We start from the raw sequence: 12287 nt of genomic DNA on the forward strand, positions 1-12287 counted from the left end.
CAGAGAGAGAGAGATCTTGAGACTTGAGACTGGGGCCTTGTCACAGATGGTACAAATGAATGCAGTTCAGGACCACTGTGGACTATTTGTGAGACAGAGCTTTACTGCGTGAGGTCAATGGGAGTTTTAAAGAGCCAGATCCCACTTCCTGTTCATTCTCTGCTTCTTGGCTGTAGTGTAATGTGTAAGCAACTGGCCTTCTACTCTTTTTATGGTATCTTCTCTTCCTGCTGTCATGTCTTCTTTGCAGCAATGGAGTGATCGTCTTGAATGGTACAGGTAAGCCAAAATAAACCCTTCCTTATGTTGTTGTTGTTTTTTTATTGGATATTTTCTTTATTTACATTTCAAATGTTATCCCCTTTCCCGCCCCCCCAAACACCCTATCCTATCGCCCTCACCCTGCTTCTATGAAGGTATTCCCCCACCCTCCCACCTATCTGCCATGGCATTTCCATACACTGGGGCATCGAGCCTTCATGGGACCAAGGGCCTCTCCTTCCACTGATGCCCGACAAGGCCATCCTCTGCTACATATGTGGCTGGAGCCATGGGTCCCTCCATGTGTACTGTTTGGTTGGTGATTTCGTCCCTGGGAGCTCTGGGGGTTCTGGTTGGTTGATATTATTGTTCTTCCTATGGGGTTGCAAACCTGAGTATTGGGGACCCCATACTCAGTTCAATGGTTGGCTGTGAGGCTCCACCTTTGTACTTGTCATGTTCTGTCAGAGCCTCTCAGGAGACAGCTATATCAGGCTCTTGTCAGCAAGCACTTCTTGGCATCCACAATAGTGTCTGGGTTTGGTGACTTTATATAGGATGGATTCCCAGGTAGGGCAGTCTGGATGGCCTTTCCTTCAGTCTCTGCTCCACACTTTGTCTCTGTCTTTGTCTTTGTCCCATGAGTATTTTGCTTCCCCTTTTAAGAAGAACCAAAGTATCCTTCTTCTTGAGCTACATGTGGTCTGTGAATTGTATTATGGATATTCTGAGCTTTTGGGCTAATATCCACTTATCAGTGAGTGCATACCATGTGTGTTCTTTTGTGACTGGGTTACACTTACTCAGGATGATGTTTTCTAGTTCCATTCATTTGCCTAAAAATTTCATGAATTCATTGTTTTTGATAGCAGAGTAGTACTCCATTGTGTAAATGTACCACATTTTCTGTATCGATTCCTCTGTTGAAAGACATCTGGGTTCTTTCCAGCTTCTGGATATTATAAATATGGCTGCTATGAACATAGTGGAGCATGTGTCCTTATTACATGTTGGAGCATCTTCTGGGTATATGCCCAAGAGTGGTATATCTGGGTCCTCAGGTAGTACTACGTCCAATTTTCTGAGGAACTGCCAGACTGATTTCCAGAGTAGTTGTACCAGCTTGCAATCCTACCAACAATGGGGGAGTGTTCCTCTTTTTCCACATCCTCTTCAGCATCTGCCATCACCTGAGGTTTTGATCTTAGCCATTCTGACTGGTGCAAGGTGGGATCTCAGAGTTGTTTTTATTTGCATTTCCCTGATGACTAAGGATGTTGAACCTTTCTTTAGGTACTTCTGGGCCATTCAATATTCCTTAGTTGAGAATTCTTTGTTTAGCTCTATACTCCATTTTTTAAATAGGGTTATTTGACTCTCTGGAGTCTAACTTCTTGAGTTCTTTGTATATATTGGATATTAGTCCTCTATTGGATGTAGGATTGGAATGATCCACTTGAACTCTGGGTCACAATAAGTACTACTATTTTATTTACAGAATATACAAAATTCAACTGTTCAATCAGACTGCTAAAGATGGGAATTCACATGTAGCTGCTATACATCACTTGGCAAAGCACCTAGCTTCTCTTTATTTCATGTTGCTCATCAAAAATAAGAACAATAATAACAATATTTACTTTATGGAGCTCCATTAGGAACTAAATTAAATAACTATTAAACTGCTCAAATAAGTATCTGGAGTCAGTCTCTCCCCCCCCTCTGTGTGTGTGTATGTGTGCATATTTGTATGTGTGTGTATATATGTGTGTGTATATGTATGTGTGTGTATATGTATGTATGTGTATATGTGTGTATGTATGTGTGTGTATGTGTGTATGTATGTGTGTATGTATGTGTATATGTGTGTTTATATGTACATATGTGTGTATTCCTTTGTGCTTTTACTGATCATTGTTTCTATTATTTTGATTATCAGATGAAGATACTGCCTTCCTTTCAAGATAAGAGAGAAAAAGAAGTATAAGAAAAGGAAACTAGAGCTAAAGAAATGACAGTGTCAACCATCAGGTAAGTCATGGTGCTCAGAGCTATCCCAGCACTCACAGTGAAACCACGATGCTCTTTGGCTGAAACTAATCGCACAGAGCATGGAGGTCAGACAAGATCACTCTAGAAATATAGTAAGTGGACACAAAGCAATTAAGTGATGACCTCATTAGAACACAGACAAAGACAAGATTACAGAACGAAGCAAAGATTACAAAACATTCTTTTCTCCAAAATAACATGAATAATGGCAATTATGATAACTTCCTTACCAAGTATAGGCACTACTTCACATTTATCTTTCCCCTGGATTGATAATATTTGATAATGTAGCAACAAAATTCTTAGTTCATATTTTAAAGTTGCCATTGTTTTACTTGACTAATACATTTAATAACATTTTAGAAATTAGTAATTTTAGATTATAATTACAGGCTATTGTGCAAAAGGAAAAAAGTCTATTAAAACTATCTATGAGTTAAACATTTAAATAAATCTGTAGCCAAGTTTGGTAAATAGTTAATATTTTAGTTAAAATAGTATATATAAAATATATTAAAAATAGTCAACATCTTAAACCATAAGAGAATGCACTTTAAAACCACGCTGAGTTGAGTTCAGTTAGAATGGCTATTATTAAACTAGAAATTACAAATGCTGGCAGGGTATAAGTGAAAACAAACCTTTGTTATTAATATGAATGTAAATTGATAAAGTACCTTTGAAAAGCACAATTTAGGTTCCTGAAGAATAAAACAAAGCTACCACATAATCCACCTATCATATACATGAAGGAAATGAAGGCAGCATATATTAGAGAATGCTGCATACATGTTGATTGTGGCATTATTCATAATTGCCACTCTGTGGAACCAGCTTAAGTGCCCATTAACAGGTGAATGTGGCATACATGCAGAGTAGAGGTTTACTCAGCCAGATGCAGAAAGACAAATAGACTATATATTTTCTGAGTAGAATAAAAACCAAACCAAAGAGAAAGCCTAAGGTAGTTGAGGGACTGCTATGGCAAGGCTAAGAGGACTACTGGAGGAGGCAGAGAGGAGGAGGCAGAGAGGCTGCTTAGACTGGGGCAAATATAATCAAAGTACCATATACGAGTGTAGAAATGTCACAGTGAAACCTATTACAATATATATAATGAAAGGTGCAAGTGTAACATTATTTTTTCAAAGTTATTATCTTCTATAAAGAACTCTTTGGAACATGAATTTTGAGTTAGTATTATAATACTAATTAAATGCCTTTAACCTCAATGAAGTCATTTACATACCATTATTTTTTGGAAACATTCCCTTCATACTAAATTTTTTCTTGTGACATTTAAATTTTAAAAATAATAGTGGAAGTATCTTCAGAATACATGTAACAAATGAAAGGGAAGATTATACAGACGACAAGGAACTTTTACACACTGCTCATGGGAACATAAACTAGTCCAGCCAGTATGGAAATTATTATGGAGGTTCCTAAAAAATAATCTAAAATGAATCTATATGCTCTAGCCATACCAGTCCTGTATATTAATCCTAAGGACTCCAGGTGAATATATCATAGAGATACTTGACCATTATTGTGGTAATATTCACAATAGCTAAACTAAGGACCAATTAGGTAGTTAACAATAGAGGAAGATACGTAAAAGTCTTGTGTGTGTGTGTGTGTACATATATATACACACACAGTATGGAATTAATTTTTTTCTCCCATACATTATATTCTGACTGGAGTTTCCCCTCTCCCTACTTTCCCTTCTCCTTCCCAACCTTCCCTCTCCCCCAAATCTATTGTCTTTCCATTTCGCTTAAAAAAAAAATAAAAGAGCAGGATTCCAAGGATATCTAACAAGCATGTATCTAACAAGATACAGTAAGACTGAAGATAAACTCTCATATCAAGGCTGGGCGAGGCAGTAGGAGAAAAAGAGTTCCAAGCATAAGTAAGGAGTCAGAGACACACTGCACTCTCATTCTTGGAGGGGTTCCACAAGAATACCACGTTATATAATCATAAGGTATAGACATAGAACCTAGTTCAGACTCATGTAGGGTCTGTGTCCCTTCAGTCTCTGTGAGCCTCTGTGGACCCTGCTTAGTTGATTCAGTGGGCCATGTTCTTGTGGTGTCCTCAACCTTTCTTGCTAATTGTTTCAGTTAGCAAGAAGAAGGGAGTTATGCCATTTGCAAGAAAATAGATGCATCTGGAGGTATATACAAATATAATTGTTCATATAAGTAGAAAATTATCATGTAAGTATATGATACACTTTATGCATTTTTCCCATACCCAATACCCTTGCCATTTCCCTCCTCACGTCTCTCATGACATATTCCCCCTAGACAGCACTGTTTAAACTTTCATATTATATGAACAAATGTTTGTATATATCTATGTAACATGCAGGAGCAGCAGATGAATTAAAACAAGAAATTCATCTTTCTGGTAATGACTTAATTTATTATCAATGTCTCCAGATGTATCTATTTTCTTGCAAATGACATAACACCCATGTGCACTGAAAAAATACACGAGGATAATGAAAACAATAAAGAATTGAAAATAATTCCTGGACCTCCAGGATGAAGATTTTTTTTTTTTAGGTTTTTTGAGACAGGGTAGCCCTGGCTGTCCTGGAACTCACTCTGTAGACCAGGCTGGCCTCAAACTCAGAAATCCACCTGCCTCTGCCTCCCAAGTGCTGAGATTAAAGGCGTGTGCCACCACTGCCTGGTGAAGAATTTTTATAAATCAGCATTTCAGCAGTTTCTTGTATATTCTAATGATACCTGGGAGAATTCACGACACAAACACAAATTTTCCTTTTTTTAAATTAATTGAATTTCTTCTTTGGTAATTTCAAAGATGTAATGTATTTTGATTGCTTTCATCCCTACCCTCTTTCATTTCCTTCCCTCCCCCATCTACCTCTCCTTTTCTTGCTAATCTGTTTTTCACATTCATGTGCTTTTGTTTGATTGTGTCTCCCTGGGCTTGACTATAGATTTCTGTGTAATTATGAGATTGTAGCTATCCATTGGAGTCTGATGGCTTCACCAGTAGTACACAACTAAAGCTATCAACTACTTCTCTGAGTCTATCTGTAGGTAACAGTTCAGCAGTGAGGGGTAACAGTCCATACAACCATTTTGCTTCCTAATCTGTGACAGACTGTTGAGAGGGCTGGTTATACACAGGCCTAGTACATGTAACTGTAGCTGCTGTTATTTCATGATGACATTGGTTGTACAAATACCATTTTCAGGAAAGATAAGGAAAACCCAACCTTCTAAGGATGTGTACAGGGTACTATACCCTGAGGGGGTTAAAGAAGTAGATGGGAACTGTAAATTTAATTCAGAGCAGTCTGGCTAAGAACTCATGGTTTGTGAGCTCAAAGACTCAAAAGAAGAGTCTATTACTATCTTGCTGAATGGACATGGTATGAAACTGCCCTCTAAATTCAGACCTCTGTAACTATAGATAAAGCAGCTCTCTGATCTCATCAGAGAGTTCCTTTGTAAAGTATACAACAGTAAACATAGGAACTCACAACTAGTAAAAGTTCACAGTACTTAACCACTAAGATGACATCTACATCACAGCCTTTCTCTTAAGGCTCAGGGACTACTGCACAAGAAGAGATGGAGAGACTCTAAAAGCCAGAAAGGCATGGAGGGCCAGAGTGAAACGCTGGCTTTTGGATGTGACAGGGCCATTGTAATCATTAACCCAGAGCAGCTGTGGTTGCCTACACAAGATCTGTACAAGATCAAGCAAGAAAGGATCATGAGCACCTGCCTCTAACTAGGAAGCTATTGAAAATTGATGGCTTCTGGAGAATGGATATTCAGTTTTCTTTAAGATTATGGCCCCTGTTAGGCCATACCCAGTGGATGTCACCACACCAATGATTACTTGTGCAGCACAAACTGGCCTCAGTGGGCTGCAATAAAAGAGGACACACAGTTGGAAGGGTGTGGGTAGGATGGAATGGATCTGGGAGTAGCAACTAGGGGGAGAACTTGAGGATGATCCAGAAATATTATGTGATTTATGAAATTTTCAAAGAACCAATGAAAGTATTACATGAGGGGAACAAAAAGAGGTGTGGGAAGGGAAAAGCAAAGTAGTTATATTTTAGTTAAAAATTTTAGTTAAAAGTTAAAATGTTATATTAAAATTATTTTGCTAAGTAGTTCAATCTTGTGTTTTACAGTGCCATGTGACGGCATGTGATGAAGGCAGTTGAAAGAAAGCATCCTTTCTCCAGCCCCACTCCACAAAAGAAACATAGAAAGTATATGTTCAAACCAAGGCTCAAATGCCCTTAAAGAATCTTGAGAAATACATTAAATTAAGAAAATGAAAGAGAATGCTTCCATAAAATATCTCTGATGAGGACATCATCACTGAGATGTCAGAAGATGGGCAAGAGACCAAGAAAAGAAGATGTTGTTCATGTCTCCCTCTCAGCAAAAACCACTACAGTTCTTCCCACATACTGACTTTTTGTGCCACTGAAGTAACAAACAGCTCTCCCCACCAGGGAGAGTCAGGGTTGGTAACCCAATGTAGAGTCCCTTTCTCCCACAGAGTAACAACTGCTCAGATACTTAAGGAACCCGTCCATCACCTCACATCTTCTTGTGGACCAACTCTCCAAGGATCAGCCACCCGTGAGTCCCTGGGCTCAAGACCCAGACTCTGAGGATGTGTAACTTAGGTCCTGTCTTAGAGGCTGGAACTGTTGCCATCATGAGTTAGTATCTACCTGGGTCTAAGAGGCAGGTGTCTCTGAATCTTCTCACTTTTTGGGCATCTGTTAAACTGACATAAAAGTAAGGTTGGCCCTTACCCAGGAGCTGTAGTGACATACTAATAGTTATATATACAATTATATAATAATAATAATAATAATAATAATAATAATAATAATAGATATAACAGTAAAGAATCAGAGGCCCAAATCAAGGAATTAATTGCCCCCAACTTGGCTAAATATATTATAATATATACGTTTGAAAACACCACATTCTGTAGCATAAACAATGCACTTTTTATGTTTATGTAGCAGTTAAATTTAATTTAAAAATGAAAAAAACAGTTCTATATTAACATCAAAACTATAAAATATCTAATAAGAAATGACAGTGGAAATGCAAGTTCTAAATGTTGAAGAGTCTTCACCTGCACGAGATTAAAGACATCTAAATATGTGGAAACAGATTCTGTGAGTTCTTATTGCCAATGTGTCAATTTTCTCCAAATTGACACATAGCTTCAGTGCAATCCCTATCAAATTCCCACAAAGTATCTTTACAGAAATTTACAGAAATTCATATAGTGATTCAAATAACAGAATAACCAAAAACATCTTTGAAAGAAAAAAAACTGGGAGAATTACACTCACAATCACACAACTTATCATTAAGCTATACCTGTATAGACATGTGCTATTGATATAGCAATAGACAGATCGATCAATGGGCTAGAACAGAATGCCTAGAAATAAGCCTTTACTTTATAGTCCATTGATTATCTAAAATGAGAGAGCGTCTATTGGAGAAAAAGCATATTTTCCAAAAGTAATGGTGGGATGCCAATATGCAAAATAATTAACATAAACTCTTACATTGCTCCATACACAAAAATTATCTTAAAAAACTTTATATTATGGTCATCTAATTTTTGCTAAATCGGTCATTTAGAATTATATGGGGCAGAGAGAGAATTTTTCTTGCAGAAAAAAATTGTACTTGATCATTTATGTAGGTGTTTTTAAACAACAAAAACTTTGCCCTTACCTATTACTATGCCCAGATTAGTAACTTTGAAGTGACTATAGACATAAAAGTAAACAATAACATTCTAGAAGAAAACCTAGAAAAAATGCATGGGCATGGCATATAAGTTCTGATTATTTTAAAACAATCCATAGTAGAAAAAAATACAACTTACATTTCATCATAATAGAAAGAAGTATTTCCCCTTAAAACACAAGAAAACAGGGTGACAAACTATAGGATACATGAAAACATTTGCAGCTCACATATTTAAAAGTAAGCTATAACTATAAGGGAGCTCTTACAACTCAACCATAAATGGTGCAATTTAAAATGGAATATATATTCATCAAATAAGATATATAGGTGACTAGATACTTCCAAAGATGATATATAAATGACAAGCACAAGAAATGATGTTTGGTTTCATTAGTCATTAGAAAGCTGAAAACTCAAACCACAGGCCTCTATAATAAAAGAACTGACAAATCCAAGTGTTAGCAAAAATATAGACAAACTTCAATGTTAATAACACTTGGAAGGTTGTGAAATGGTGTGGTTAAAAAAATAACACTCAGCAGTTCCTTAAAAAGCTAATCATATGTTTACTGTGCAGTGTTGCAGTTTTACTCACGTATTATGTCAGCTCAAGAAATGTTAAAACTGCATATGTCTGAATGCAGTTAATGTTCTTAGGTATAACTATTAAGGATAACCTTATAATGGAAATAACCTAGTGCCAACAAAGAAAATGAATGGTTAAAACAAAGATATAACATGTTCATAGATTATAGCACAAATAATCTAAAAAAAAATACTAATGGAAGCCCACACAAGAGTTCATATACAATATTTTTTCTAAGCAGTTTCTTAAAAGACAAACCAATATAGAAGAAAACATAAGTGACTGTTGCCTAGGATGGAGGAATTACTACACACAAAGACAAAAAAGACCCTTTCGTGGGTGGCAGTAGAGGTCTAGATCTAGGTAGTGGTGATGGTTACAAACTCACTGAATAAATAGAAAATTGTTGTACTGAGCTCTTTCAGTGGTTGAACCTCATGACAATGCAGTTGATACATAGTAAAGCAGTTTTAGAAGGAAAGGGAGAAAAAAGATGATGCAAGACTGATGGAAGGCTTATTTGAAGGTTGTGTGAAGGAAGAATACAATTTAATTTTCTCTGTCTCTAAAAACAGAAGACTGAAACTCATGAATAAAAGGAGGACAATGTGGATTCTATTTCTTAAAAAATTTGCTGACTGCTCTCCTTAAGAGAAACAGCATGAGCTATTAGAATATTGTTCTTTATCCCTAGAAGGTTAGCATCATCTATGAGGACTTTTCCAAAATTATATTAGGAGAATACTGCAGTGCATTGACCCCAAGATGACTCTCAGAGTTATCTAGCAGCCTGTTCCTCACAGACTATGATGAATTTAGTCTCTTTCCTGTCCTAATCCATCTAAGCTCCATAATGAATAGATCCCTGCTTTAACAAGGCTGATGGGTCAGCTCTCAGTTTTATAGAAAAGGAGTTCTACCTACATTTCAAATTATAGATTATGGGGACAACCTGTATGTCTTCAGAAGGAAACAAAGTTCCTTTTTGTCTGAATTTTAAATGAATTAGTACAAATGAAGAAATAATAGGAGTCTCTATCATAAGAAGATACTTTATTAAATGCTGCAAGGCCTGGGAAAAACAGATTATTCAGTTATTACACAGAACAACTGTGACATTTATAATGAACTAAACATTAAAAACGATGTTTCTGTATTTGCTATAAGAAATTCCATCTATGACACAAACAAAAGCAGCTAATGGACCTGAACTTATTTTTTTCCAGATGTTTGTTCAATTAATGTGGATAAAATTCCAATTTATTCAGATAAAAATGTCAGATTAAAAAAGTCCTCTAATCTCACTGAACATTTATGATTAGAAATTACATTATGAAATATTTAACCATTTGAAGTTGAAATTAGAAGAAATGTTTCTGATCAAGCTTCTGGAACATAAACCACCATGCATTCTGGTAGGAAACAGAAATGACTATATAAGTTGACTGTAAAATTCATGAACATCTGGAAGCCTGCTAATTGCAGACAGAATGTCACATTAAACAAGAAATCAAAGTGCTTCTTTCTGGCTCATATGTCTTTAGGAGGCAGAAATCACTTTCCTTGGCACAAGCACATGGGCTTAATTGACAAATGTCGAGATGACAGATTTTGCCATATGCCCTTCCAGGATCCAGTCAAGTCTTATGAATGCTGGAGTCATAAACTCTGCATTTGGTCTGGGGTTAGATATGACAAACTCTTAAATCAGTGGCAATAAAAGAGGTAGAGTAGAAGTTTAAATACAGCGAACAGGAGTCTGAGCTGCCTTGACCAATTGGGATAAACTCCCATTCGCTAATGATAGTTCAGGGAACAGGGAATTCACTTTCTCTAGATGTGCCCCATTGAGGACACCATCAGGTTCCAATGGACACTTCCAATCCAACACTCACACAGATGGCCTTGATTAAACTAAATGGCTCACTAAGCAGAACCAGAGGTCATCAATCTGGGGAAAGGATGGGTAGGAATTGGGGATTGGGCTGATAGAGATGGAAAAGGGATAAGGGGAAGCAATAATCAAAATACATTATCTACATTCCTAAAATCATCAAACAACAAAAATTAATAAAAACAAAATCAAGTTTAAAGGCATTGGGTGGCAGATCTCCAGAGATCAGAGAAACATCAGTTCTATCATGCTATTGCAAAGGCCAAATTCTGCCTCCATGATTGTTTTAACTGGCAAAAAGCATTTTCCTCCTAAATCTAAGCTCATATTTTAAAATTGAAGAATGTTCTAGAAAAATGCTCTGGGCTTTTATTTAAGAAAAAAATTATTTGTCTGTGGTCATATAACCCTGAACACAATTGATCATGCCTAAAAAAAAAAAAAAAAAAAAAAATCTATTTATTTATTTAGTTTTTTTTTTTTTCATGACAGTGATTCTTTGTGTAGCCACTGGTTGTCCTGGAACTCTTTCTGTAGATCAGGCTAGCCTTGAATTTACAGAGGTCTCTCTTCTGAGTGCTAGGATTAAAGGTGTGCACCACCCACCACATCCCTGGCCAATTAATTTTATTTCTAATTACTTGTATGTTTGTGTTGGTCTGCCCAGACCACAGAAACCATCGGGAATCCAATTCATATGCAAAGAGTATTTAAGCTTGAGCTCTGACCCTCCAACCTCTCCAGCACAGTGGAAGGTGTGGAAGGTGTGGAAGGTGTGGAAGGTGTGGAAGGTGTGGAAGGTGTGGAAGGTGTGGAAGGTGTGGAAGGTGTGGAAGGTGTGGAAGGTGTGGAAGGTGTGGAAGGTGTGGAAGGTGTGGAAGGTCCTGAGCTGGTACAAGTTTTGCTTATTTACCTTGGTTGCTGTAATAGGGTGAGGGACTTTCCAACTTGGCAGTCTATGTTTGGTTGGCAACTACACGACTGGCTGACATTTGCTTGGTGCACTTCTATTGGCTAAGAATGATTTCAGCTTGGTAGGAACAATAGTTGCTAGCTTAATCAATCTACTTTAGACACTAGGTATTTTCCCCTTAAGAACTGATTGGTTGTTGCTAGGGGTGGAGTGGCTGTTTGCCCAGGGGAATTGTGATTGTTACCAGGGTGACATCGCTCCTGGAATAAGTTGGGGTTTTTTCCATTAGCTGAGTACATTCAGAGGGCAAGTTAATCATAAAATGGAGTTTGTAATATTAAGCTGGGCTCTTCAGTTTGTCTGTCTGTCTGTAATAGGAATGAGTGCAGATAGGCCATAAGTTAGCACTGGATTCCCAGGAACTGAAGTTGTAGGTGATTGTGATGGGTTCAGTGTTGGTGTTGAGAACCCAACTCAGGTCCTTTTCATGAGGAAAATCCGGTTTTGACAGCTGGCTAGTACCTCCAGCTGTCTTCTGCTTTCTGTTCAACACAAGAACATCTGATAACTTCCTCCTGGCTGCAGCCTGCTCGTCTCATGCAACCTCAACTGTCAAAGGGCCCCGTGCTGTCCGGTTCACATGATGCTAAACAGCTCTAGTTGACAGAGGTGTTTGCAGTGAGCACACACCCATCCTTTTGTACTTTTTCGTGCACTCAACTTGGCTTTTATGCTTGGCATTTGATGCTGTGATATTTGCTTCTTATGAAGGTGGTCCTGTGC

Source organism: Grammomys surdaster, unplaced genomic scaffold (assembly GCF_004785775.1).
Source record: "Grammomys surdaster isolate TR1022 unplaced genomic scaffold, NIH_TR_1.0 278, whole genome shotgun sequence".
NCBI classification, from domain to species: domain Eukaryota; kingdom Metazoa; phylum Chordata; class Mammalia; order Rodentia; family Muridae; genus Grammomys; species Grammomys surdaster.